Source organism: Phalacrocorax aristotelis, chromosome 15 (assembly GCF_949628215.1).
Source record: "Phalacrocorax aristotelis chromosome 15, bGulAri2.1, whole genome shotgun sequence".
Lineage (NCBI taxonomy): Eukaryota > Metazoa > Chordata > Aves > Suliformes > Phalacrocoracidae > Phalacrocorax > Phalacrocorax aristotelis.
The window spans coordinates 10,624,949-10,652,368 of record NC_134290.1 but is presented as its reverse complement, the minus strand read 5'-3'; the positions used below and the strand labels follow the sequence as shown (position 1 = coordinate 10,652,368).

The following is a 27,420-nucleotide window of genomic DNA, read 5'->3' as shown; positions in this document are numbered from 1 at the left end:
CCTTTCAGCTCTGTTTTTGGATACATGTCTTTAAAACAGAAAAGCAAAGTATTTCAAAGCTTTCCCTGTTAGGACTGTCTTTCTGGTCGTGTGGCTTAGACTGGATTGTTGTATTCCATATAACTCTGTTCAGTAATAAATACTATTTGCTTCCTTGGCAATATTCCTCTCTCTGCTGGCTACCCACTTACAAAGTAATCAACTACACTTAGTTTTAATAGGAGGCTCAGGCATTCTGATGGGGACTGACTTTTCTTAGATGGGGTGCTTTGAAATGAGAAGAGAATCAAAGGACGCTGCTGCTTTGCTGCGATCAGGATAGGGTCACCTCTCTCGATAACGTGATGTTCTTTAGGACTTTCTAAGAAACAAACAAGGCTATGCTTTCAGCTCGGAAATCTTGGTAGCCTCAGGCTTTTGGAAAGCTCTATTTCATTTAGATTCTGGCATTTACTTTTGTTTGCTCGGACTATAAAGACCTTTTTATTCTGATCCTCAAGAGCTGTTTACCATTCAGCACATGTGGTCTGCATCGCTCACACTAAAATCTTTTGAGGACTTGGCAACTCTTTTTAGTTCTCTGATCAATGCTGGCTAAGGAACAATGGCAAAAGCCCATGGAAGTCTGTTGCCCAAAATGTGCTGCCCCTGTTCTGATTAACTAGCAGCCTCTGCTGAGGTAGGGGTTGCTGGCTTGATTTTTTTTTTTTCAGCAGTGCTGGTGCAAGTCTAGAGTCACTACGCTGAACTGAAAGCAGGTGTGTCCATGTAAAACCAGAGGACAACTTTGCTAGGCACTTACGTGTCTCTGCACAGAAAGTTAAGATCTGAGTTTTGCTTTCTACCCTGATTTGCAGCTTAGTGTTTCTGTGCACTGTTGGCACTTTTCTTTGGTCAGTTCCATGGGAAGCTGATCTCTAAAGGTGTATAAAGCTGCCATCAAGGCTTGTATCCTGCAGGATCCAGCCTGGACATACTCTGTGTTAAGCTTAACTGGAATCTTCTGTGTGTGAAAACCAAAGTTTGGGCCTTGCAATAGCTTTTTTCTGACCTATCAGTACTCAGGGTATCTAAGAATCAAGACTTGGCTTCAGCCCCTCTGTGCACAGGTGAGTGGAAGGGTGTTAACCCAGTGGGAGAAAACATCGCTGCCTTGCAGCAACTCTCATTTAGCAGCTTGGAAACTTCTCAGTCAGAGAAGCAACTTCCCATTGCTAAATATTGCACTTTAAATGGCTAGGAAAGGTGTTTGTGAAGGCAGGGGGATAACTGGCCATATTGGTTTTTGAAGAACAAGAGGATGAGGAGGGGAAAACAGCAACAGATTTACAATGACTGCTAAGAATGTCAGAGCAACAAAGTCTTAATTGGGAGCCTTTTGCTTGTGCCCTGGATCAGCCTGCCCTCCTAAAGAAGCTATCATTGGCTGAACATATAAGATGTAGTGGAGTCTCTGAGCTGACATGCTCCACTGAGAAGGTGCTGTACTGTGGGGTTGAATCCATGTATGCAGGGAGAGGTCAAATACCTTCTTTTTTATTATTATTATTAAATCCCAGTGACTGCATCAGCACAGCTACACAAGGTTCCTCTCCTTTTTTTTTTTTACATCTCTCTACCAGCACCATCCTAGGTATTAATTATAGAGAATAATCTACATATCTGCACACATGGGTTAGAGCTCACTGCTGATTTGAACCTGCCTGTCTCTAAAGCTTTCAGCATGCCTGAAGCTCCGCCTTTATAAGATGCTTCTCTCTGTAAAAGGACTAAAGCAACCAAGTGAATCTAGTTGCCTCCACCCTGGATTGGGGGATCTGGGAGTCAGGTGCAGAACTTGTCACCTTCTCCTTTTAAGGGTGATGTGAAGTTGCTGGGATCCCCAGCTTGGGGTGGAGGAAGCAAGAATAGGATCTTTTACTGGGCATAGGCAGTGCCAATTTATAAGGAGTTACCCTTATCTGGCCTTTGTACATGCTTGAGGGCCCACACTTCACCTCATGTGCGTCAGTCTGCTCACCACAGGACTGGTGTGTTGGCCCTTCATGGCAATGAAGGACTGAAACCACGCCCTCAGCAGTGCCCTGGTAGGATCATGCTGCTGGAGCAGCTTCTCTGACAAAGGAGCAGAGGTCCTAGGAGTCCTCACTGTGGAGAAGGCCTTGACCCTGCTGGGCAGGGAGCTGTGAAAATGTAGAACATAAAACCGTCCCCAGCCAGATGGCTTCCAGTTGCAAGACCGCTGCACTGAAGCACAGTTGTAAAGTAACTAGATGGCGTTTAATTTCACTGTTGGTTTTGTGTGGCTTGTAGGGGCCATAGCTTAGCAAGGCACCTGTCTAAAATTAAGCACACTACTACCTCTATGCCCTGCTTTGTTGTACTCAATTGGAGTAAAAAGAAGGGTGGTTCTCTTCCTATCAGTTTATTCAAGGAGCAAATTGAAATAACTGTCCACTGTGCTGGCTTGCTTGCACGCACCTCTAGGACTCTGTGCTTAAATAAAAAAAAGAAAATAAAAACTAGAGGGTGCAAGTCATGGGCGAGGGGAAAAAAAGTCCGTCACTTCCTCAGGAAACACCTATAACAACAGCGCTTGGAAAAAATATTTAAGAAAACCTCTCCTGTTTTGATTTTTTTTAAAAAATTTCTCTGCTGTAACTCCACAGCATTCTCCTTTTATTTATTTTTCTTGAGACATGGTCCAATTTTTATTTTTTGCTGAGTTAAATGAGCAATAAGTAGTAATCAGATGTTGACATAAAGTTGTATGTACACCTGCTGACTGCCTCATAAAGAACAAGAATGCTTTTAGTTAAGAAATGGCAAGTAAACTAAAATACAGCAATTAAGTTCACTAATAAGAAACCCAAGCAGTTAAATTATATATATTTATTAAATCACACAAGACTTCTGAATGACCTTTTTCATTTGATGGTGCCTGATGAAAGCAGTTCTGATTTCAGCTCTGACTCAAAAATCTGGTATTCTTCAAGGTTTTGCCAGTCAAACTGTGTATTTAAAGGAGCCCTCGGATGAAAGGAAGAGCTATGTTGCACATCAGCATAAACTCTTATGTCCCCAAGTCTGGGCATGTGCCAGTTGGGCGTGTGACTATTGGATTATAGATACCTTGTTGAATTATTAAAAGGTGTAAAATTATCTCTCAGTGCCACAACCAGAAGCACTGGAGGCCAATGAATGAGTGAACTGTAGATATATGTGTGCACCTGTGTCTCCATCAGCACACAAGGCATTGAACTCAGGGCCTGCAGTGAAAAAACATGTGCAAGTTGCTGCAGTTTCAAAAACCAGCATTACTTGCTAGCTGAGAGCCTGGGGTAGGTCTAGATCCAAGTGCATTGGGACCTGTGGGGATTTCTCATGGTTTCTGTGGGCCTGAGACATCCGGGAAAATAACAACAATGAGGTCCGTGGTGAGTGTGTCCCTGTGCTCCTGAGGGGACTCTCACTGAGATGATCTGTCATTTCTTTTTTTAATCTAAGGAAGCAGAACAGGTACCCAAAGCAGCTAAAATGTGAAACGGAGAAGGTTAAGGTTCTTAGTGTAAGCATTAGCGCCATTCTAGTTGTAGAGATCTTTCGAAGGGTTCTTTACATGGCTTTCAAGACAATGGCATTTTAGATAAAAGCTATGAGGAAGGGTTGGGATGATGCTGCTGCAATTTGACTGTTTCCTTGAAGGCTTAGGTCCAAGCAAGTGTGAACTTTGGTCTGGTAAAACCAGAATACTTAGTGTAAAGGGGAGAAGAGACAGGAGGGGTGAGATATGGAATAAAGGAGGCAAATGCAGTGGGAACATAAGTTCCTTGTCTGACTGCTATTGGAGACTTGCCTGAAGTTGGGGAATTGAGAAGGCATCTGAGTTCTCCTTTGGATACACTGCATGATAAGGTAACAACAGCCTGATGGAGACTCATCCATAGCTCTCATATTATCAGGGTCAAAGTGAGGGCCCTGTCAAATGGTAGATCATCTTCCATTTGCTGTGATCAAGCATTAAGCCCTACAACTGACTTAGCATATTCTGCTTCTAGTATGTGCTCTGATTTCTTACTAAATGTGATCTTTGAGTGCTCTCAGAAGACCTTTTTATTTGGACTAAAACAGTCTTCCTGGTTTTAATATTGTCTGACTTACTACAATCAATTTTCTCAAGCAGACTACTTTGGACTTGTGTTGGCCAGTGTAAAGTATTAGGCCTCTTTGCAACAAGACCAGACTGAATTCAGAGCTGTGATAATGTCTCTGAACAACATGTCAGTCTTTCATGCTTTTCCAGACAAAAAAACATAAGTCACAGCATAGGGTGAATTTGATCCCTTCACCATGGGATGGAGGGAAAACAGAGAGGTGGTCTTGAATTTCAAGTATGAGACTTGAGTATCTTTGAACTGAACGTCTGGGCCAAGAACAATATCTCAGTAACAGGATATGTGATGTGAATTTTACAGTCTATAACTGCTTCCTAGTTAAGATAGATACCGATAAGCTGTACTCATGAAGTGTACTCTGAACGCCAAAGGTATTCTTGGTAATGTCTCAGTGGTCCCTTGCAGTGCAGTGAATATCACCTGGCTCATTTACATTATTAGTTCTTGGGGAGCCTGGGAATTCACGGCTGTTGGTTAACATGTATTAATATATTAATGCTGAAAAGCCACATGACCGTTTTGTTCATGAGGTTAACACAGACTGTCATGGTGCAGAATTAGGCTCTTGACATGCAAGTATCTTCCTGGTGGTGGATGATGGTATGATCTTGGGGGCAAGGCTGGACTTTGAAGGGCAGCCACTCAGTCAGTGAAGGGCAGGGTCTGGTCTACTGTCACACTGAGCAATCCTCTCAAAGGGGACTTTAGGATGAGGGCAGACTGGAGCAGTCTGGGCTCATAGTTGGAACTTGGACTCAGACAGCATGTCTGAGCTCAGTAAGTCTGGTCTATCAAAAGGCTATTTGACCAGCCTGCATTCCTGCTGCTCGTCTTTCCACCAGGCAGTTTGCTTGTACAGCAGTTAATGGTGGTGTTGGGACAGAGCTTTGCTTGTTCAAATTTCAAAGAGCATTGCAAGGAATGCAAGGAAGTTGTTGGACATGTTAATCAAAGAAAACTCATATTCAGGAGTTTGATTTATACCTGTGCACTAGACACAGATCGTGTAAGCTGGTAGATAGACGCTCAGGCTACAGGTTGTAAAAGTTCTCACTCAGATTCTGCCCTCTGCCCCTTCCAGCCACATCAGACTGGAAGCAGCTCATATCTGTGTCCCAGATGTCTCACATGAAAGAGGGTCACTCTCAGCCTGTCAAGAGGCAGTTGCAAACTCAGAGCTGCTCTGTATCTCGTTCTTTCTCCTCTTGTCCGGCCCAAATCTGTTCACTTAGTAAGGACTGGGACACCAAACAGCCCTTGTCCAGGAACTGACCCTGTAACAGAAGAAAGTGCAGTCCCTAAATCTAAAAGAGTCACTCCAGTGAAAAAAGCAGGGGGTATTTATCCCTGTCTGCCACATCTGCAAGCTCCAGCTGGGATCTAAAAGTTGAACTAACATTTTTGTTGTTGTTAGTGCCTCTTTGTTGAAGGTCTGGATTTCACATAGGAAATTCTGCACTAGAATTGCTTGCAGAATATATTCTTCATGCTAGAAAACAGATATAAGTAACACAATGTGTCACAGTGCTGTAGTGTGCCCTACGTCTGCAGCTCACAACATGTTAAGTAGACAAGGAAAGGCCACCAGCTTGCCCACAGAATGTATGCTCATGCTTATGATGCTGTTGGGGAGATTAGGAGACAATTCTGACCCCTGAGCTCCCATTACCAACCCAGCTCATTCATAAGGCCTCAAAAAATGCTGGCAGCTTTGATCCTTTCAAGTCCTAGCATATAACTGAGGATGCCAAGCTCTGACTTCAAAGTCTGTCAGTCCCCAGATCCATAAACTGATCAACAAGCACTTGCATGTCATCATGCAGAAGGTCTGATGAGGGGGTGGGAGCACATTCCTTCCTTCCCCAGAGCTCCTGGGCCATGCCTGGAGGAGGCTGGATGCTTTGGTGTGATTGCTTCTGGTCTTTTCTTTCCTTCTTCACATTGTAAATTATTTAGGTGACAGCATTAAAGATCAGAGAGAAGCATAGGGAAAAAATCTCAAGTAAATGCTTTATACTCCTTGGGATCATCTGTCCAAAAAGCTGTGCTTGTTTTGTGGGTACGGGGCTGTATTCAGCCACAAAACATTCCTATAATAGTTTACAGCTGGGGAAACTGAGGCATGGGGCTGTTAAAACGTGACTTGGCTAGAGTATCTGCGAAATCTCTGCCAAAACTTGGAGGAGTGTTCTGTCCCCCGACAGCTCCTCTGCATATTGCAAGAGCATACCTCCTCCATCCAGCAGCTTGCCAAAGGCTATGTGGGGGAGACCCTGCTCCTGCACATCTTGCCTGTGCTCTGTAATATGGCAATTCTCCTTCCATGGCAACTCGCTGAACAGCACAGCAGACCTGCTCCACATCTACACCCAGCCTGCTGGACGGTTACTGTGGCCTCATATCTCCATGTATTACATGTACTCCTATCTCTCTGCATTCCCATCCCAAAACACCATCAGCCTTTTCTGCAAAACCTTGGTCCACATGCAGGTCTTTTGAAGGAGTTCTGATCCATCTAAGACTCTCCAAATGGCCTTTTTTCATTTGTTTTTCCTCATTGGAATTGGAAAGGGCAAATGATTAGAAGTGCTCTTAGGGGAGACTTCCCCAAGCTCTGCTGGGCTTGATGATGTACTGTCCCTGTCCTGGGTCAACATACAGAAGTGTCAAGCTCCCTGTGGATGCTTTCTGCTCTGCTTGATTTATTCAGCCACCTGAAGAGGAGGGATGTCTTGTTTTGTTCCTCTTCATCTGCAGAGTAACACAGTAGGTTTAGCCAGCAGTGGAGTTCAAGGTTGCTATAAATAGTTTTCTGCCTTGTCATGGGAGTTACCCATTTATTACAGTTCCTTTCCTTGTCATCAGCCTTTCTCAAAGTTGGCTGTAACAAAAGCTTTAGGAGGCTGTCACTGCACAGCTCCCTTTGAAAATGCCTAGAGCACCTGCTATAGCATGACTGCAGCTCCCTGACAGGGGCAGGGATGTCTGATGCCCTGAAGAGCCATGCCTGCTCCAGCCATCTAGTTTTATAATTTAATAACATGGGCTACAGCCCATTCAGTGGGTCCCTTATCCTGGAATGGGTTGTCTTGTACCTTTGTTAGTTCTGCAACCTCCTTCTGCTTCCCCTTGAAAAGACTAGTCAAAGATCTCCAAATAAGGGGGGAATTATTTTTTAATTGAGATGAGAACAAGGCCCCCTCTAATGTGAGTTAGATTTCACAACACCCCTTCAGGAAACGCATAATGAAAGGATTGCTTCCTTCCCTAGTCTCTATCCCCTGCTCCCATTTTAAACAAGAGAAATCCAGTCACCTCAGGGGTGGAACACAGCATCCACTGAGCAGCATGTGGTAAAACCACCTGCCTGGGTTAAACATGGAGCAGCGGGTGATTTTGTCCCTCTTGGAAGGTTACAGAGAGTACAGGGAAGCTTTGTAGCTGGACCAGAGGGAAGTGCCAGGCTATGGCTCTTAGCTCGGACAAAGATTGCTTGTGCTGAGAAAGGTGGTTAAAGGTGAACTGAGGTTTCTCACAGCCCTGAGCCAGTGGGTAGCCCCTGTCTGGACTCTGGTTGTTGTTGGCGCTGGGTAGGTTTTTGGGTGCTGGAGGAAGTAGATGTCCAGTGAGAGGTGATAAAGTTTGTGTTCTTGGCAGGTCCTACATTTGTGCCTGGGTGCTGGTGATGTCTTCAGCATGGGCATCTGCCAGAAGGGTTTCTGTATTGCTGAGTGGGGTATAAAGATTTCATCAGAGAAGAGAAAGGCTTGCCTGTAGGGACAGCCTATCCAGCACTGAAAGGGTAGAGATCTCAAAGGCACCCCTATCATTAGTAAAATGGGACAGGTATTTATGGCTTGGGTACCAAACTGATGCTTTTGGGACCTGTCATTGGCTATTTTCTGGTGTTGGCCAAATCACATATTTGTTCTCACATCGTGTCTCAGGTTCCCCACCTCTGAAATAAGAGCAAAGTGTTCCTCAGCCCTTCCCTACCACGCCGTACAGCTGTGGAAGAGAACCTGTTGGATACTGGTTCAGATCATGCATTATAACTTCCAGTACTGAATGCCTTCAACAGTAATTCAGCTGCATAGAAGAAATCAACTCATAGGAAAGCTTTACGCATGTACCATTCATAACCTCACCAAAAGGATGAAACAAAAATATCTGGTCTCTGAAGGAACACATTAAGAAAATCCTTTTTTTCTAAAGCCTTTCAAAATCTTAATATTTTCTTCCTGGGAGTATATACAGCTTGGGAAGGTGAAGCCAGGACTCCTCAGGTAAACTTGTTAACCTTCAAGGGAATGTAGAACAGCAGACATTGAAGATGGAAATCTTCAGTTCAGTGTGCTGTAGGGAATGGCACAATCCAGGCCTAGGATGAAATGCTTCAGCCAGGCTGCTCCCAAATCCACTGGCATTCCAACTAAGAAAACTTCTGTCTTTTCTTCCTTTGACTCTGTCTCATCCCCATGTCCCAAAACGCCTAGTGCTTCTCCACTCTGTTCTCTGCTTGGTTACTGCAGCCTTCACATGTATGGAGAAAGAAATTTAGCATTTATAGATTGGACTGATTGAGACGATTCATCCAGAGCTTTCAGACTGGATGGAGATTCCTAATGTCCTGCTGGTTATTTGAGAAACTTGCTCAGAAAGGCTTGTTAATGCATGCAAGAGCTGAATTAATCCAAAGGGAACAGTGGGCTGCTAGAGAGAGAATGGGAACATCATGTTCCCCAACTGACGGCTTTAGTACTTGGTAGAACACACCAACATCTGCTGCCCCATCTGTCCTGGGGCTTCAACGTCTCACTGTGTCCCTGTAATGCCTTAACCTTCTGATTCTTAAAACTGATGGGGGCCTGGATCTGCTGACTGCGTTATGGCCCCACTGCTCTTTTTATCTACTTATTTAACAAGCAGTCTGAAGAGCTGTAGCAGGCAGGAAATAAAGTCCCTCCAAAAGTACAGAAGGGTAACTTTTAAGAGGTAGATTTTTCATTGCAGTTAGAACAAACCATTTTTAGTTTCCATGAGTCTGCTCCTTCCCATCTCCTCTGCAATCTGGAGTTTCACCAAAGATGAACTTGTCACAGTTGTAGCCGTATGGGCACATGAGTCTGTGACCCTCCTTTCCATGAGCTTCTGGCATTGCTGCTAAGATCATGCAATAGCACCCACAGAGAGTGCCTCTTCAAATATGTGTATATGCAGTCGGGCTAAGGGGAATCTAGAAAGAGAAAAACTGAGGAAATTGCTTTCTTCCCTCTTTGGGGTATAAAATGTTCTCTTCTTTCGAGTTAATTTGTTCTGTGAAAGTTCCTCTTGAAATAATTTTCCAACTACTTTGAAAGATCAAATAGATTATATTGAAAGCTACTGTAAGATGAAGTGCCCATTTGGATTTAATAAATGCTGGTTTTTAGACCTAGCCTCATTATTTTTGGGGGATAAACCTATAGCGAATGGAGGGGAAGAAAGATTTGAATGTTTCTGAAAAATTTATCCCAAGAACAGTAAAAACATACCACAGAAATATACCAGCCACAAAAATGACATCTTAAACACAGTATTTATGACTTTCTATATTTGTTTTGCATAAACTTTTCTGGTTTCTATTACACAGATTGATTTATGGAGTTTATTTGGAATAAATGTAGTGCATATTTAAAACAAACAGAGCCCCAATCTGCTAAGCACCCAGGAGCTATAAAACCTCTGTATGGTTCCAACTGGGACCCTCCAAGTCCTTTTTATCGGAATATCTTTTTTCCATTAAAAAAAAAAAATGCATAAAAAAGATAAGAAAGTAGATGAAGAAAATTTGTGAAAATAATCTAGCCAGTTTTTTTAATAGAATTGGTCTGAACTTCTTATTCAGTGCCTCATTCTCTTCCTTAATGAAACGTTCTTTATCCAAATGGAAATTTTACCACGACTATCCTTTTTCACAGATTGGTTTGGGAGGTGTGGGCTGCTGACAGGGGCTGGAGGGGATTGAAAACTTCTCAGAAAACATTTTGGTTTTACTGAAATTCACGTAACTTTGGAAGACACACCAAACTAGGAACTTCTTAGTAATTTTTCCCATTAACTTCAGCCTTCAGAAGTGAAGTGAAGCAAACGAGGAGCAATTTGCCTGTAAGCTATCAGCGCTTGATTTGTAAATGAGCTAATTGCATATTTTAGCAGGTTGGGGGAAAAAAACTGTAAAACAAGGATTGTATTTATTGATCTATTTTTAAAGCACATAAGTTGCATTTATCTCAGCTATGCTCCTGGTCCCCGGACAGGCTTGGCATCTGCCCTATTCCTTCCTGTAACTGGATTACTCGTATGCTTTTAGTGTATTTCTAGATTGGCTAAAATAATACCTTTTCTGTATATTTTAGAGTGGGTTTGCAAGTCATCACAGTACAAAGATTCTCTCGGAAACCTAACTGATGTCCTTTACATGCCCACAGTAAAGCACTTGGGACTTGAATAGCCAAAACCAATGCAATTGCTTGTAAGTGATCTGCAGACTGATTGTTATTGGGTGAATAAAATTTAGGCTTATCCTGAATTTGTTATTCAAAAATTGCTGGCACATAAAAACTGAGGCTTGTCGGCTTTTAAATAACTTAAAATTATGCTTTAAGCTGCATTTGCTGAAAACATGCCTAATTCCACAGGGTCTGAGTGGTTGCAAACAGGAAGAGGGTATTGTCGTATTCTGATCATAACTAATCAGTGGGTCATTCTCCCAAGTGTGTTATCCTTCCAAAAACCATCTGCTATATACTGTCATGAGACTATTTTTCACAAACTATCTAGAGATTCTCTATAAGAAGATCCAAGGCTATAGTCAGGCTGTCATGATCCATGCTAAATGCAATGGGGAGATTCCCAGCTATGTCCTACCTACTGACCTGACCAGTATGACCTGTACGGTCACTCCCTAACCAGTCTGATCTAGGTGGGATCTGTTCCAGGTGAGCCTCAAGTCAACTAACAACAGGTCTTAAGTTAGACTGGGCAGGTGAAGTCCTACTTGTGTAGTTGTTCTGCCGCATCTTCTGAGACAGCAATAAATAGCAGAAGAGGGGGATATATTTCATCGGATCCAGCATAGCACACTGGATTGCAGCCTCAGCATTGTTATGGCCCCATCCAGATTGAACTAGGTTTCTTTGAAATCCAGGGTATACCAAAGGGTATACTCACACATGCTATGTCTCACCATTGACCATGTTTGGTGGATTATGTTCTTGTGTTCTGGGCTCCTGCCTGACAACTTGTACTATCCCCTTACGACTCCAGTGTAATCTCTTGTCTGTGACCCATCCCAGCAACCCCACATTGCTTGGGCATAGAAATCACTGAGAGCACTCAGGCAAGGTATGCCTCCTACCTTGTCAAGCAGGAAGGATTGTGCACTAAATTAGGCACCACTTGACAGAGGAATAATTGGCTGTGGCACATGAGCGCTGATGTAACCAGGTTTAGGAAGCGTCTTTTTCAAATTGGCTGAGAATAGAGTCATGGGAAATGGAGCCATGGAGAATAGTGCTAAGAAACAAATCCTCTCCTACAGCCTGTGTGCACAAAGAGCTTTGATCCCCAACTGTTACTTGCTGAAAGGACACAGAGATCCCCCTAGCAAGGTCTTCTACTCTTCCTTAACTATCTGACACTGTGTTCTGGCAGGGGAAGGGTTTTGAGATGGCTATGCTTGACCCACCCTGCCCCAGGACAGCTTTAGTTGTAGTAATAGCTGTCTGTCTCTCAAGGGTTGCAAGCATGGGCTCTGATGGAATTTTTTTTTTTTTATTTTGAGCTGCCTATTCTTGAGAGAGCAGGGTTGATTAACTTTTCTTTGCTCTGCTTTGCTGGAGGAAAACCTGGGCTGCCTGCTTTCTGATGTGCTGCTTGTTAGTAGTTTACAGCCCTGTTCAGAATAGTGTGGGGTTAAGGAGTAAAACACTACAGGTGGTAGGATATCCGCAAACTGGTACAAGAAACTGGATCACTATTGCTCTATGCATGTAAAAATCTCCCGGCATATTGGCAGAACCCCAAATGGGCCCAAGACACCAGGAGTTAACTTTGGATAGCAAAGCTGGGACCATTGTCCTTCCTTGGCCAATGTGGCTCCAGCAAAATACACAGTCGCATGGAAAGAAGGGATGCTTTGAGGTGGGGACAGACACGGTTGGTTGCGTGGGCAGCTGACCTGCAAGATATCAGGGCTGGTTTGAATTTGGGAAGGAATAAAGAAATGGATGACCACACACATAGAGACTCACCCCACTATGCAGTGTGTATTGTTTCTCTTATTTTCTCCCTGGTGCTTCTCCAAAGGCCATTTTTTCCTTCCCCCCATGTTCAGAGGTTCCACACCTCCACACACTGCCCTGATGTCTTTCAGGCAAGCACGTAAAATGTAGCTATAGGAAGAAAACCCCAAGAAGCAAGTAAAAAGTCTTTGGATTATTCAGACATCACCACAGGACCAAAATTCACCTGTCTGCTGCTGAGTGCCTATAGAGTAGATGTGCTCTCTGGCACCAGTGATTTAATTATGAAACTGTGAACTCACAGGCATCAAATGGCCACCGCAGGGCTCTGCAGCAAAGTCACGTCTGCCAGGGACAGAGCAGCTCTGACTAGTAGAGATGATCATGTGTAATTGGCCTGAGTAGCAGTGCTTCACTGTGGTCTGATAGCAGGGAAAAGGGCTGGGACAAGTCTATGTGAAGCTTTACTAGTAAAACTAGTTGTTTTAAGGATCCCTCTGCCAGCAGTATGGGCAGGGTTCCCCAGGAAAGCACTCACTGGGACACAAGCTATTGCTAGGTGTACAACCCAAGGGACAAGACCCCCACTTCCTTCTCCAGCTGCTAGTTTTCCCTCAGAAACCTGTTTTGCTCTCCTGGATAGAAATAACTGTTGCACTCTAGGAGGTGTCTTGTTTGTGATGGCAATCATCCAAAGCCTACTGATACCAGAGGAATGTTTTGCACAAACTCAGAGGGATTTTAGATCAGATCCTAACCTTTGCAGCTACTTTTGTATTGCTTTCCTGCCAGGACTTACTGACCAGCCACCAAGCTCCTGAGAAAATCAGCATGAAGTGTCAGTCAGGGTTCAGTTCAAGTGACTGGTAAATATACCTCTCTGGAGATGAATGAGAGCTGGCGGGCCTGAAATGCAAATTACTTCAAACAAAGCTAGCCAGTGTCCACACTAGCTAGCTTTTAAATCATACAGTCGTCTTCAGGCATTAACACTTCAAACACCATCCAGGCCTTTGAAAAAGCAGTTCATTTATTAATGTTCCTGTTAATGCCCCTTCCGTACTCTGTTCACACGATTGCCTCATGGATTGGTCAGGCCATGGCTTCTCAATCCTACACAAGCACAGATGAAAAACAGTCCTGAAATGCTTTAGGGGACACAGCAGGTTCTGGTGGTGGGATGCAGAGGGCTGGAGTCTCTCAGACACTCTGCTAGGTATGTGCTCTCCAGTTTTGGGTAAGTCATGGCTCCTTCCTCTCTCTGTCAAGGCTGGGAGACAGCTCAGACACACATGCCTGCCCCTTGTTGGCTGTAGATACAACTGGCATGCTGTGGTTCTGGGACTGGCAGAGAGTTTCTAAATTCACAGTGCTCCCCTGCTAGTTCCTGCTCGCTGGCATGTGCCTAAAAGCCAGTAAAGGTCTTGGATCTGCCATGCTCTGGGGTGTTACCCTGTGTGACAAGAAACATTCTGGGCTGTAAGCTGGAGGTGCAGAGCTGCACTGAGATCTTTTCAAAAGTCTGTCTCTGGGTTCTGTGAACATAAGGGTATGCAGGGCCTGTGCCTTCAACTCAGATTCCACAGAGAGCAACTGACCTGCACATTCCCCTTGCTGGGTTTGGAGATCTCTGCTTTTTCTGATTGAAAAATGTTCTTTAGAGCAAAAGAACCCAACTGTGTTGTCTTTTTTCCTGCTCCATGGACAGACACAGTGCAAGCAGAGTAAGCATGAATTGCACCACACTTGCTGCTCACCAGCTGGCCAGGGGAGAACAGTGCTTGCTTCTGTCTGGGCTGCAGGGCTGGAAAGGTGAGGCTAGCAGTAGGAGTCAAGACAAATAGGAGCCTGTTTTTGATTTGCCATCTGACTCCTGCCAGCTCAGAGCACCCTGTCTGTAATCGTGACCTAAATTAAGCCCAAATGCCATCAGCAAGGCTGTTGCTTTCTCTCACAATGCAAGTGTTTCCAGGTACCTAGCCAGAGATTTATAATCCACCTCTAATTACATTCTTGTTTGTGTCTGCTGTCATGCTGGCTTGGTCTTTCTGTGGTTTGTTAAGTCCAAAAGCAGGCCTGGTCCTTTGTGCCTGCTGTCATGCTGGCTTGGTCTTTCTGTGGTTTGTTAAGTCCAAAAGCAGGCCTGGTCCTTTGTGCTCCCAGTCTGTATGCACAGACAGCAAGGGGCATCCATGGCTGACAGCTCAGCTGCTGGAGGAAACCCACTGTGCTGGGCTGTGAGTCTTTAGTAGCCCAAATATCATGGGAGACGTTTTGGCTTGTTAAATTCTTGACTGCGCAGGTCTGCTGTCCACGGTAGGTTCACTTGATAGAAATAGCTCTGGCAGCAGCCCAACAACAAGAACACTGCTTTTCTCTTAAATGTGAAAGGAGACAAAGGCTTGGTGTTCCCTGCCCAGCCACCTCCTGCCTTTTTGATGGCAGATGACCAGCACCTTTCTCTAGCTGAGCTTAGGTGCAGTGTTTTTGCTGTGAAGCTGAAGATTAGATCCTCGTAAACGAAGTCTGGAACTGATTACCAGTAATTATCATAGATTCTTCAGTCAGGGTGCTGGAAGGACCAAGATGGAATAACATGCCTTGTGACACCACACAGTGTTACATATAACAAGCCTTGCCCTGCTAGGGAGTGTGCTGGGCAAACCCTTTGTGAGAAGTCACTGTTGTGTCCCACAGGGCTTACACACAGAAAGTAAGCTTTTATTCTGAATTACAAAGCCTCTCCTCAGAAATACAGGAACAGTTTCTGAAGGAACCCAGCTGGGTGTATGCAAAACCATTGGCTTTACTAAGGAGAAAAACTGAGTCTTCACTTGTATGCCCCGTGCTGATTCCCTTCTGCCACTCTGTGCCAGGTGAGACCACTGTAGCAAGTGACTTAGACTCCCCAGGATTGCTATGGAGGAGAACCCTAGTCCGTATTCCTGGAAAAACAGTTCCAAATGTAATCTATGATCTATGCTGCCCTTCATTGGTCTGTTGTGTTTTCTCCCTGTGCTATGGTTGTGACATTGGGGCAGACAAGCCAGGCAAATGCTTTACACACATACGCGCTGAGCAAACCAGACATCCGGTATTTAGAAATAAACAGCGTAAAGAGATTTGGGAAATTCATTGTTCATGCCAAGACATTTAAGAGGCATCTTGGTTCAAGTAAAAGCCTCAACTCATTTCCATTTTAATTTTTTCCACTTTTTTTTAACTGTTGAGTTAAAGTTACTTCAAACCCAAATGGATCATTTCTGTTTCCAGTTGACAAAAATGAAGGTAATTTGTCCTCCACTTACATTTCAAGGTGCTAATTTTCACCTGAATATTTTCTCTGTCAATGAACAAGCATTTTACTGACGGCACAGTATTTTGTTAAGGTTTTTATCCATCCCTAGTAATTCACAGAAATTAAAGCTGGCAATTCTTCATCTTAAAAATATTGGGTTCAATTGCTGAGGATGAAAGACCCCCCTCCATTCTCTAATGCCTGGGTTAGCAGTGGTTGGAGGGAGACAGTGGCCATTCCAGAGAGGTAACAGACTCTACTGCTGTTTTCTGTCAGCATCACCAAGTGGCACTCAGAGGGCTAAAATCTAGACACCATAGTCTGTAGACTGGACACTATTGGTCTGCAGTCCAGTACATTTGGATCCAATCCAGACTTTGTTTGCTAATTTGCTTTAGGGTCAGCAGTCATTAAAGGCAGTGAGAATCTTGGAGTAAGACTCAGTTAGCTATCGCTAAACACAGGAGTATGAAACTGGTGAAACTGTTTCTTTTTAGCAATAAAGTATAGTTGTATAGTGCATCTGTCCTGAAATGTATGCTTAGTTGTGGGATTGTGGTTTGTCTTTGGTCATGCTGTATATTTTTGAAGAGGAATTGAGGCCAATGGTGTACACTTTGTCTCGTGTGTATTCTACATTTATATGGAATGGATTTGAGAAAACATGACATATTGGAAATAGATGGATGTGTTTTTCCATGCAGGTTGGCAGTTATTTTACCTGCTAGCAGCTTAAATAATGGAGGCTGGGTGATGACCAGGCATTAACACTTTCTGCTGCTCTGAGTGCTTTTCAGGAAGGGAGCAATTACTTAAAATTCTGCTCTCCAAGTAGGCAGGCTAGTATTCAGAATCTGACTCCTAGTTCAGATTCGTTTTGGTCACCTATTTTCATCCTGCAGATCATTTACAAACTTGCTCGTTACTGACCCAGTTTCTGCCACATTTGTACATACAGGCTCTCCTGCTCTGTTTGTAAATAGGGTTGGGTTTAATTCTTGGTCAACGACATGAGACTAGTCTAGGAAGTTCAGGTTCTGAGTGTGTCTGGTGTTTGTCAGGGAGAACTCGGGAAATGGCTGCTGTGCGTACTGGCATAGTTACATCAGGAACTGGAACCACTTACTCTTGTAGCCCTAAAGGATGTATCTGGCCTCTCAGGGAATGAGGAGAACCTCCATTGCCCCAACAGAGAGATGAGCTACAGCTGGGGCTAAGTGAAGAGGGACTCCTTTTCATCCACAACGGCCATAGGTCATTGGATGCTTTGAGAGGATTCAACTTGCTGAGAGCAGAGAAGTGCAGAATAACACAGATTTCCCCCCCGCAATTTCCTTGTTGAGATCTCCTGCCCTCTTCAGCCTTCTTCCAGGCTCCTGTGATACTGCTGGGATTCTGTTCTGGGAGGCAGAGGAAGAAAGTAATTTCCAGAAACTTGATACCTTCTTTTAAGAAGAGAGAAGTTGAATAGTAACACTAGAACCTCCAGTGCCCCAGCATGAGATTTTCATCGCAATCAAAGTAGGTCTTAGAGTCAGTGCACCTGCAGGAGGCTGGGGGGACACCATGGCAGCATCCTTTTTTGCATTTTGTCTTGTCATATCTTCTCAAAGATTCAGGCACCTCATTGCCCCGGAAATCTCCTACAATGTCAGTCTCTGGAGGCAGCAGTACTCTAGTACTATGTTTCATTGTACTGTTTGCACAGCTGCAAATGGCACAGGCAGGACATATGGCTTACTGCTTATCAGGCAATATTAACTTTATTGATTAGGCACATGATATGCTAGGAAAATATCTCCAAAAAAAACCAGCAGCGTAGGAGAGAAGCACGAAGTGGAGGTTGTATGAATCCTGGATTGGTACATTTGTTGCATGCAAGACGTACTGTTGAAAGAGGTGATGCTGACAGAGATGTCTGCAGTTCCCTGCATGCTTCCAGGATATTTGAGTTGAATTCTGCCAAGGAGGACTTTTCATCCTGCAAGCTTGGGCTCTTCTGTGGGGCTGTTGGCAGTTATTAAAACACAAAACCCTTCTTGCCTACAAATCCATGTGCTTGATCTTGCCAGCCCAAATCCTACAAGTAACAGGCACTTGTCCCCAGGGCAGCTTGCTCAAATAACCACAGCTCTACCGGAAAAAGGGCCGTTTGAGCCTCAGGGAATTGGGAGGAGAGGTTGAATTATTCCCAGCATCCAAAGACCAAGAGGTTTCTTCTTCTTCAGCAAATGTTTTCAGTTCCCACTTGGTGAATTATTGCTAGGGATTTTTTTCCCTTCAGTGTTTCCATGAATGTGGTTGAGGCTCTGATCCAGGAAATAGGGGGGAAAAAACCTCTGAAAAAATGTATCGCACCATTTCAAAACTCAAGTGGAATTAATTAAATCCAAATTTCAACAGTGTGTCCAAAGTTGAGCTGGGCTCAAGACACACTTCAGAAGGTTTGATTTCAAAACAATCCCTTTGCGCACATGCACATAATTTAGGGAGGTTTCTGTGTATCCAATACGAGGCAGGAACAGGGAGCTGCTGGGTACCTAAGCTTAGAGGGAAAAGGTAGTATTTGCAGGCCAGACTGAAGAAAACCTTTTTCTGACTGATTCAGTTTATCCTAATCCTCTGCTCAGCAAGCTGCAGATTGGAAAAAGAGTCAGGAAATAGTGTTGTGGAAAGGAGAGCCAAACTATTTGAAATGGAGATGCTGTGGCTGGTACACTCACAGTTCTGCTTACTGGAGAAGTAAAATAGCTAAGGGATGGTAGAGAAAGCATTCAGGACATCAGGCTTGGGCTGAAGCAAAACAGTTTGGCAATGAATGATGGGGGATGCAGGTCTTTTCCCAGCTCCACCACTGAAGTGGGGTTACCTTGGGGCTCTGAGTGTTCCCATCCCTCCATCTGTTAAATTAAGATAATGTAATTTACTGCCCCAGAGAAAACACGATGGATTTAGAAACCTAATGCTAGTAGGGTGGAGCTTTCTCAGATGTTTTTCAAAGCCTAAATGCCAAATTCTTTCTTCACTGAAAGTACGAAACATGTGTCCCAGCTAGCTGTTACACATGGGTCAATGAGGAGCAGAACTGGCTCTTTAATGTAATATTTAACAAATCCTTTCTGTCATGCCTGTTCCCTGTTTTTTCTCTCCTCGGGGAGTAAACCAGTATCTCTCATTTGCCTTTGCCTTGTAGTGGTGACCTGGGATAAAGTTGAGGGGAAGGTCTCCTACGTGAAAGATCAGTTGTGCCTCTTTCATCTTTGCAAATGGAGGGATTTTGCATTTAGAGCCTGGAAACAGAGGTGGTTCTACCTCATGTCTGCCAAGCAGCAACACATGTTGCCAATGTTTTTCCTGTGGATATTCTGCCTGGACAGGGATGCTGTGGGTGAAGTTTTTGATGTGGCTACAGAGACCAAAATGTCTCTTTTTCCTATGGAAGTTCAGGTGCACTCTGAGTTGATAAACTCTGTCACAGGAGAACTGAAGCATTTCTACCAGTCACTGTTTGAGAAGAGGGAAACAGTAGATCTGTGCTGTACAATGAGGTTTACAGACTTTAATTTCATCACTACAAGAACAGTTTTATCTGTAAATGTAAGTCATAGCTACACAGAGTGCATAGCAGCAGCTGTACTTTGAAATACTGTGAGGTTTATGGGATGGGGTTTACATGTTGCCCCAGCCCAGTCAGAATCCCAGAGTCATGCTTGAACCCTGGAGTCAAAGGAACTGAATTCAGGGCTCTGACAGGTCTGGGAATCTATCTTGTTGAACTCAATAGCAGCTAGACCTGCCAGTACAACAGTGGTATTGAAGGCTGAGATGAATGCATTTGTTCCAAAGACCTCCCAGCCAGGTGTTAACTCTGCTATATTGCATATGGCTTTCTTCAGGCACAGAGTTAACACCAAAACCTGAGCCGACAGATAATAAGGGCAGGCTAGCTGGGTCTGTGTGGCATTACCCATCCACCTTTCCCTGGCAGCTCCAATATTTGAAACACATTAACAGTGTGGTTCAGTAGAAGTTCAACCAATACAAGGGCCATGCAAACATTTCTCCCTGTGAGACAGCTACTGACAGCATGTTTGATGCTCCAAGACTTTGGTGGGTAATTAGCGTATCAGAAATTCATTTCCTCCTGCTTCCCTCTGCATTGCATCAGCAGTGTTGCAAGGTATGTTACGTGATACCACATGGCAGCAGCATGACCTGAAACAGCATGATGAAATTGCCTAGATGCTTTGCTTTCAAGCTGAAGAAATTCCCTTTCTTCCATCTCTTTTCTCTTATCAACAGCTCAGGGAGATTTGGCTTTGTTTTCATAGTGTGGACTTGCTGTGGGGTCCAGCTCCAGCAGACACCTTGGTACACTAACCTCACAGCACCTGGACCCAAACCCTGCCCAGACTGCGAGTCTTCTACTTCAGCCAGTGCCACCAGCCAGGTAAGAGGAAGCAGAGAGCTTTTGCCATGGTGGAGGAGCAGGGAAGGCTGTGCAGATTGCTGCCAGGGCCAACGAACTGGAATAAAACACTTGCTAGGCTTTTGTCTCACTTTTCTGTGTATCTCAGCAGCACTGAAAGGGCTCAACAACATCTAGAAAACCCCAAGCCTCTTGTCCACAGCCCCTCCACAGCTGTGCCTGCTGAGGGCACAGTTCAGCCCCTCATCCTTCCAAACCATGCTCTCCCATTCTCCCTCTTTCTTGCTTCTTCTCAAGAGCATTGCTTCCTTTCTCATCCTCAGAGGAAAGCACATGCTCGTATTACCTCAGGAGCAGATGCAATATCAGCTATTGCTTTCCCCATCGAGGCACCTCACATGGAGGGTGCTGTGTTCCCTGGTACCCTCCTATCCCTGCTTTCAGCTGGTACCTGCTGGGCTCTCCTACTTTACTGTTTGCTGAGGCCTCTCCTATTAGTTGGCCCATGTGTGTCCTCTATCACTTTGCCCATGCACCCTGCAACCTGTTTCCTTGCAGGTTTTTAATGTCTTTCAGAGGTAAAAAGGAAAGGGAGGAATTTATATTGGTATAAAAATACAATAGTTTCATCTTCCTGTTTGACTGCTCCTGGGATGCTTTCACATGTGGCAAACATACCCAGACAATTAATCTTGTGCACCCACTAGGTGTAACTATAAAACAATGCATGACAGATAAAGATGTATCTTCCCTCTCCAGTGTGCTGTGTTTGGGAGAATTTTTGGAATCCTGATTTTGCTGTGTCAGGGCCAGTTTCCCCACCTGGACCCCCAGGCATATTCTAATGGATATGATAAAAGTAGATGTATACATCTTATAAAAATTACATCTTAGGATCTTCTTTTTCCCTACTGTTCCTCTTTGGAGCAGGGAGGTAGCCAAAGTCAACAGAAACTCATAGACATGGAAGAAGGGTGGGAGAAAAATGGCTCACAGCACTCTTGTTCTAGCATGGCCAAAGCTGAAGCAGTTCAGGCCACGTGTCGCAGGGCGCAGGTGATGTGAGCAAGTAGGCAACAACCAGCCCATCTGAGAGTGCTCTCTACAGCAAGACTGCTAAACGGGGCCTGCTTCCCATGAGTGTCCTTGTGCTGGGGTGGAGCACTCTGAGAAACTCGTATAACAAGAGAACATGCTGCTGCTTCAAGTGTTGGGGGCGGGAAACCTCTAAGTAGAGGAGCAGTGACTGCTCCTTTATACGTGTCTCTTCTGGCTGGGCTGAAGTCTTCAGACTACTACTTCACTGCAGTTCTGGGATCTGGTTATCCAACTCAGACACCCCCTGTCCTCTCTGCCATTCTTTGTGCCTCTCGCATCTCTCTGCAATCTTCCCAGAATCTTTTATTTTTCAGCATTATAAGCACATATTCTTCTATCTAGGCTTGCTGTTTACATGGATGGGATTCAGCCTCTACGCAAAAGGCTCTACGGACATTAATCCCCAGGGGACTTTAAGAGCACATACTAGACAGTCACAATATGAAACTGAGCCTGCTGAGCGTGACAGCCTACGCTGGGTTAAGCTGCCTTATGCAAACTACATACCTGTGTTTCATAGGGTATATGAGCAGTGCAGGGGCTCTGGGCAAAGGGAGGGAGCAACATGATGGACTGGGGTTTCTTTAACATGTCTGTCCATATTGTAATTAAGTTGGTGCTCAGTGCAATCCAGGTATGTGTGTCATCCATCAGCAGCTGTACCTCACAGAGGCACGCTGATCTGGGGTCTTCCAGACCTACCTCTTTAGTACACAGCCAGTCTGAGAGAAAGGAGCTCAGCAGGCAGCAAGGATCCGGGCAACAGGCGCTTCTGCTGATGCAATAGGCAAACATTGTAGTAAATAACGTGTAGCTTTGTTATTGAGGTTGATCTTGTTGGGGGGGAGGGGGCACAAAAAGTGTTCTCTGTGATCATTTTTCTTGTAGAATATCAACACAGGATAAAATTGTGGCTCTGGCTTCGTTCTTCCTGCTCACTAGAGCTCCTTCATGCTGCTTCATGCCATGGCTTCAATCTGTTGCTGTTTGCCATGACAGCTGCATGTCCCCCGTTTCCTTCAGACTCATTTTGCACATGATAGGTGCTGGCAGTTCTTGGGCTTTTCTTGTCCCTCCCCTGGCCCCATCTCACTTTTACAAAACTAACTTTGCAGAAAATTGTGTTTAATTTAAAAGGGATGGTTTGGGCAAGATACCTGTTTGCTGGAAAGCAAAATCAGGGACATCTGGCATTCATTGACTTTTAAAGGCAGATAAATGAGACAATTAAAATGCAGATACAGAGGATTTCCAGCTACTTTGGGGGGGGATGTTATTTTAATAAATTGAACTCAGATAGATTTGTTCTATTTGCTCCTAGTCATAGCTCTGGATATAGTCTGGGCTGGGCCACTTGTTTAATTATATACCACTAACAAACCAGCTTTGCTTCGTAAAAGACACTTTTTTTTTTTTTCCCCCTCTGTTCATCTGTGTTTGTTTTCTCTGCACAGGACGGCTGCTTTAAGGCCTGAAGACACTTCTTGAGCCATCCCCTTAGTCACCAGTCTCCACGTTTCTGCCAGAAAAAGCTGTTGTATCACATCCAGAGCCAGGTATGTACACTGTACCTGGGGCAACTTGATCTGAGCACAGAAAAAAGCACTCGCCTCACCCCCAATTTCTCAGCTGATTTACAACAGGCGCTCCAGAGAATCATTTGGTCTGGTTATCTGGGCATATAGGTGGGAATGAGAGAGATGCTGCCCTTGAGCTGGCCTGGCCATGTGGTGCAGAGCAGCTGAGTGGTGCTCTGATGGCCTGGAGCTGTGAGGCAGCTCAAGCAACCCCATCTAATCAGTAGTTACAGAACAAAAGCCAGCCCTTTCTAACACTTCAAAACAGTAGAGCTTTATTTGAACTTGAAGAGAATAAATGAGTCTTTGGCATTATGTGGGGAGAGGAGACTCTGCTTCTAGCTGCCAGTAGTGCATACTTTCTAATTCAAGAAGGAGCAGCAAGGCAGATCCCATAGACAGCATCAGGCGTGAACCCAAAAAAATCCTGGCTTTCCTCATGGAGAGACTGAGAAGTTGGATCCTTTGAAACAGAGGCTACTTTATGAGTAGTCAGCAACCAGGCCACACACAAACTGGGTATGTGAGGGTAGCAGGGCACTGCTCTATTTCTTTTGCTGAGGGATCTCCAGGCAGGTCAGCCTGGGCCATACAAACCTCTGCCCCAGCAAGCAATAGATCACTCTGCAATGACTCCCTCATCTGTACACAACAGGTTTCATGTGAGCTGCCTCAAACTCCCCACATCCCCACTGCTGGCATTGGCAGGGTCCCTATGAGTGTGAAACTAGAATTTTATGCAGGGCAGAAGTATAACCCTCCCTGTGCTTCTCTCACTCCCCTGTTTGCCATTTCTGGCTGAATTCTCTGCTTCTGCTGGATCTTCCCCTGGGAGCTGATTGAAAGAGCCTTAATAGTTTAATCCAGATTGCCCTCCAGTTTTCTGGTGATGCAATTAATTGAAAGCAGGATTTTTACCTCTCTGTTCTGCTTAAACGTATCCCCTGGCCATCAGGCTCTCCTGCTATGAGATCTAAAAGTCACTGTGCAGGCAGCCAGAGGGCTGTATTAGCTGGACTTTCTAAGGGTACCCCAGTGTGGCAGTCCCAGCCTCAGTCTCTCGCAGTTGTGGGCTGTTGCAGTTTAGCATCAGGAATTTATCCTCCAGCATTGAAGGTTGCAGTAGCAAACTTAAACTTTTTTTTCCCCACAGTAATCTGCAGTGGGAGAGGCCACTAGTGCCTCCCCATGACGATTTTTTGTTAAGAATTTCTATGAATCTGCTCTCCTTGCCACAGAATTAATCATAATTAGAGATAGAAGACAAGCCTTTTCTAGAGAGAATGCACTGAAATAGAGTGAATCCCATGTAAAAATATTATGCCTGATACAGCCAAAGTAACCCTGAGACAAAACTTGAGCTGAGAAAATTCTGAGAGCTGGGTGAACTAGGCTGAATGGTGTGAGACTGGGATGAAGAGAGTGAGAGAGGCTGTGGCACAGTATACCTCAATTTACCCGTTTGACAGATGAGTAAGGACAAAGACTGGAGAGCTGTAGGGCTCCGATTCCTATTACATGTCAGAATTCGTTGTGAACAGGGTAAAGAGTGGTTTTAGGAATTTGGTTCTATTGCCACAAGCTCTGACTGACAGTGTCCTCCCACCCAAATGGCCCATGGAGGTAAGAGCAAACTGCGGCAAATACTTTGCTCATGGACTATGAGCCAAGGCTGAGTCCCAGTTTGACTGCTTTTCGTTATAAAAGGGAAGGCATGTTTTGGTTTTCCTGGGCTGTCTGCAGCACCTCTTAGTCCAGTCTGGGAGAGGTGCCAGCCCCTTCCACTGCCTTTCCCCACTGAGCTGAATAACTCTACTTCCTTCAACCTGTCTTGAGATCTCAAAATAGCATCCTCAGGTATGACATGACATATTCTGTTGCTCTGCTGCAGAGAGTCTCCTCTTTCTTTCTGCCTATCCCTGCTCCAATTTATACATAGCCCTTGGGACTGGTGTCCTTTGTCTTATTAGAGATGCCACAGGGACCTGGGTATAAGAGGAGGCAAATCTTGCTGGGAGCACTGGAGTCTGCTGTAGAGTGCTAATTCCCACAGCACTAGGATGCACCTTGGAGGGCTTCTAGGCACATCCTGGACTGGCTTAATTTCATTTAGCTACCAAACTTTCCTTGGCATTGGAACACAGCACATCCCATAGCTGGGTTTTACCTGAGCTGGGAGACCCCATCCTTTTAGTCCCCCCAAAAATGGTGAATTTGTGCAGACTGTAGAGCAGATGCAATCACAAACTTTCCTCTCTGTATAAATGCTGCCTTTTAGCAAAGTCAACCCCCTAAACTTTATTGCATTAGCCCATAGAAATGGTGCTTCCTTGGCTCCTGACTCCCCTCCAAGGCTCTGGCAGCCAGGCACCATCTCTGTTGCCAAGTTTAGCCTTGACATGCTGTATGATGGGGACAGGCTGCTCAGCACACAGCCAGAGATGGGCCTGATCTCATTCAGCTATTGAGAGTCCCTGCAGACACACTGGTTATGCCAATCCCCTTCCTACACAGCCCTCCATACAGACTCCTATTGCCCCTTTAGAACTTCCTCATCCTTTCATCCACGCCCTCTCCCTATAAGAAGAGGCAAAGCCATGTTTGCCCCATCCTTCCCTTCCAAAATGCTGTGTCTGGACTGCTGATGCCCAATAGACAAAGCTGAATGACCCCTTGAAGAGGCTGGCTGCTGGGTAAACAACCTGGCCCAGCCCACTGTAGAGCTCATTGGCCTCTTGCAGATTCTAAGAGTCATCTCCCCCTCCCTCCTTTGTGTTCCTGCCAAGTGAGCTCTGCTGCACTGAGTTCCTGATCTTTTCTGACATTAATTACCCTTTCCTGGCTTGGACTGCCCTGTTTGTGGCCAGGAAACCAAACTCGCTTGCGCCTGGAGGAATCAAAGCAAGTTCTGGAGTTAGGAGGGAAGAACGAGCGTCTGCTTCCTTGGATGGCTGACTGGAATAAGCAGGTGTCTCTGAGCCCTTTCTACCCTAGGGAGAGCTCCTAGAAGGCTTTGCCCATTGCAGCCTAGGCTGGATCAGGCCAAAGGCTGAGCACCTGGCTATGCCTGCTGAGTGGCTGAGAGTGAGGGTAATTGGCCAGCTTTGAATCTGTGCCCAGCATCTTCAGAAATGCACCAGACGCAGCACAAGCACAATTAGAAACAGTGGTATGAGTAATCCCTGGAGGCAGCCCATCTCCTTTCACATGTGCCTTTTCAGGCCACTAATTTCAAAGGTTTCTGCCTTTGTTTCACCTAGGTGCCCATGACCTCCCACCTGTCTGTCACCTCTGAACAGTCCTACCCCAGCAAGTGATATTGCTTCCAGCAGGGAAGTATGGGGTCCCCGCACCTCACGTCATGCAGCCTGTGGCAGTGTGAAAATCCAAGGATGGATGCTGCTCTAAAAGCACCACTGAAGACTTTCCTGGCACTTGCCACATGCCAAATGCTACCCACTTTCCCAGAGTGAGAGTGTTCCCATGAAGGCCAGCGCTTTGCTGGCAGAATTGAACACTCTGAGGCTCTGAGCCTCTGCTGAGGGAGTACAGTTTTGCTGCTGTGCTTTTGGAGGCTGCCAACAGCCTAAATCAGGAGAAAGAGGGTAAGTCAGAGAAGGGTAAACATGGACATGGCATTGTTCCCTGACACTCTTTTTACAGAGTCCTGAAGTTCCCATCACAAGCCCAGACGAAATCAGCAGCCCTTGAAGAGTTTAACTGGCAACTCCCCAGTTGTGAAGTCAAAATCCATATTAATTCCTATGCTTATAAACAGACAGAAAGGAAAATCCATACTTTCCTTGGAGAGAGCAGCAATGTGTCTTAAAAGGAGCATCTGTGTGTGGTTGCCACATCTTTAAGCCTGCATCCAATGTACAGGGACTCAAAAGGCAAAGTTATTTCTAAAATACAGCACCATCTAGTGCTCCATTGCAGCACCTCACGGCAGGCAGCCCATGTGTCCCCACATCAGCACCCCACGGCACTGGGGTTGCACTGCTCACTTTCCCTCCCCACTGTACGACTATCTGCCTTTTGGAGTGGGCTTTGATTTGGTTCGTGTGTCAGATGGCAGTGTGTTGTCTGAGGGCTGCCTGAACAAGTCTCTTGTGCCTCTGTGTACTTACAGTGTTCCAGCAGCCTCTTGCATAATTCATGGAGAAATTCTGTCAAGACTTCATCCAAACCCCAAATCATATGTGAAATGCAGCTGGAAACCATCTTTGCAGATTAGAACCATTGCAAATATCCCTTCCCCCTGCTCTGCCACACCTTGTATTCCTGTGTGTTAAATGCAGGCAAAATTTCTAGTTGTGCAGAAAACCTGGTGCTGAGTGACACAAATATAGCCAGTTATCCAAGCAGTGGCTCTATCCCTGGGCTCTGTAGAAGCATAGAAGTTGATGGACTATTGCTGAGGGTCCCTGAGGGCTAAGAAAGATAGTAACAGCAGGTTAAAGCTCACAATTTAAAGCCTTGAATTTGCACTGGAAAATAAATGTCAGGAGGGTCCCACTGATCTGAAGTATCTCTGAAATGGGGAATAAAATTGCTG

At 45.0% G+C, this 27,420-nt stretch overlaps 1 protein-coding gene across 1 annotated transcript in view; it reads left to right on the top strand.

Moving 5' to 3' along the window:
* The window catches only part of CCDC92 (coiled-coil domain containing 92), a 139,594-nt gene that overhangs the window by 25,734 nt on the left and 86,440 nt on the right, over positions 1–27,420 (top strand). Inside the window, exons 4-5 of the mRNA XM_075110347.1 lie at positions 20,061–20,208; positions 22,740–22,841. The gene's annotated coding sequence lies outside the window, so the exon portion shown is untranslated. The remainder of the gene's footprint in view (positions 1–20,060; positions 20,209–22,739; positions 22,842–27,420) is intronic.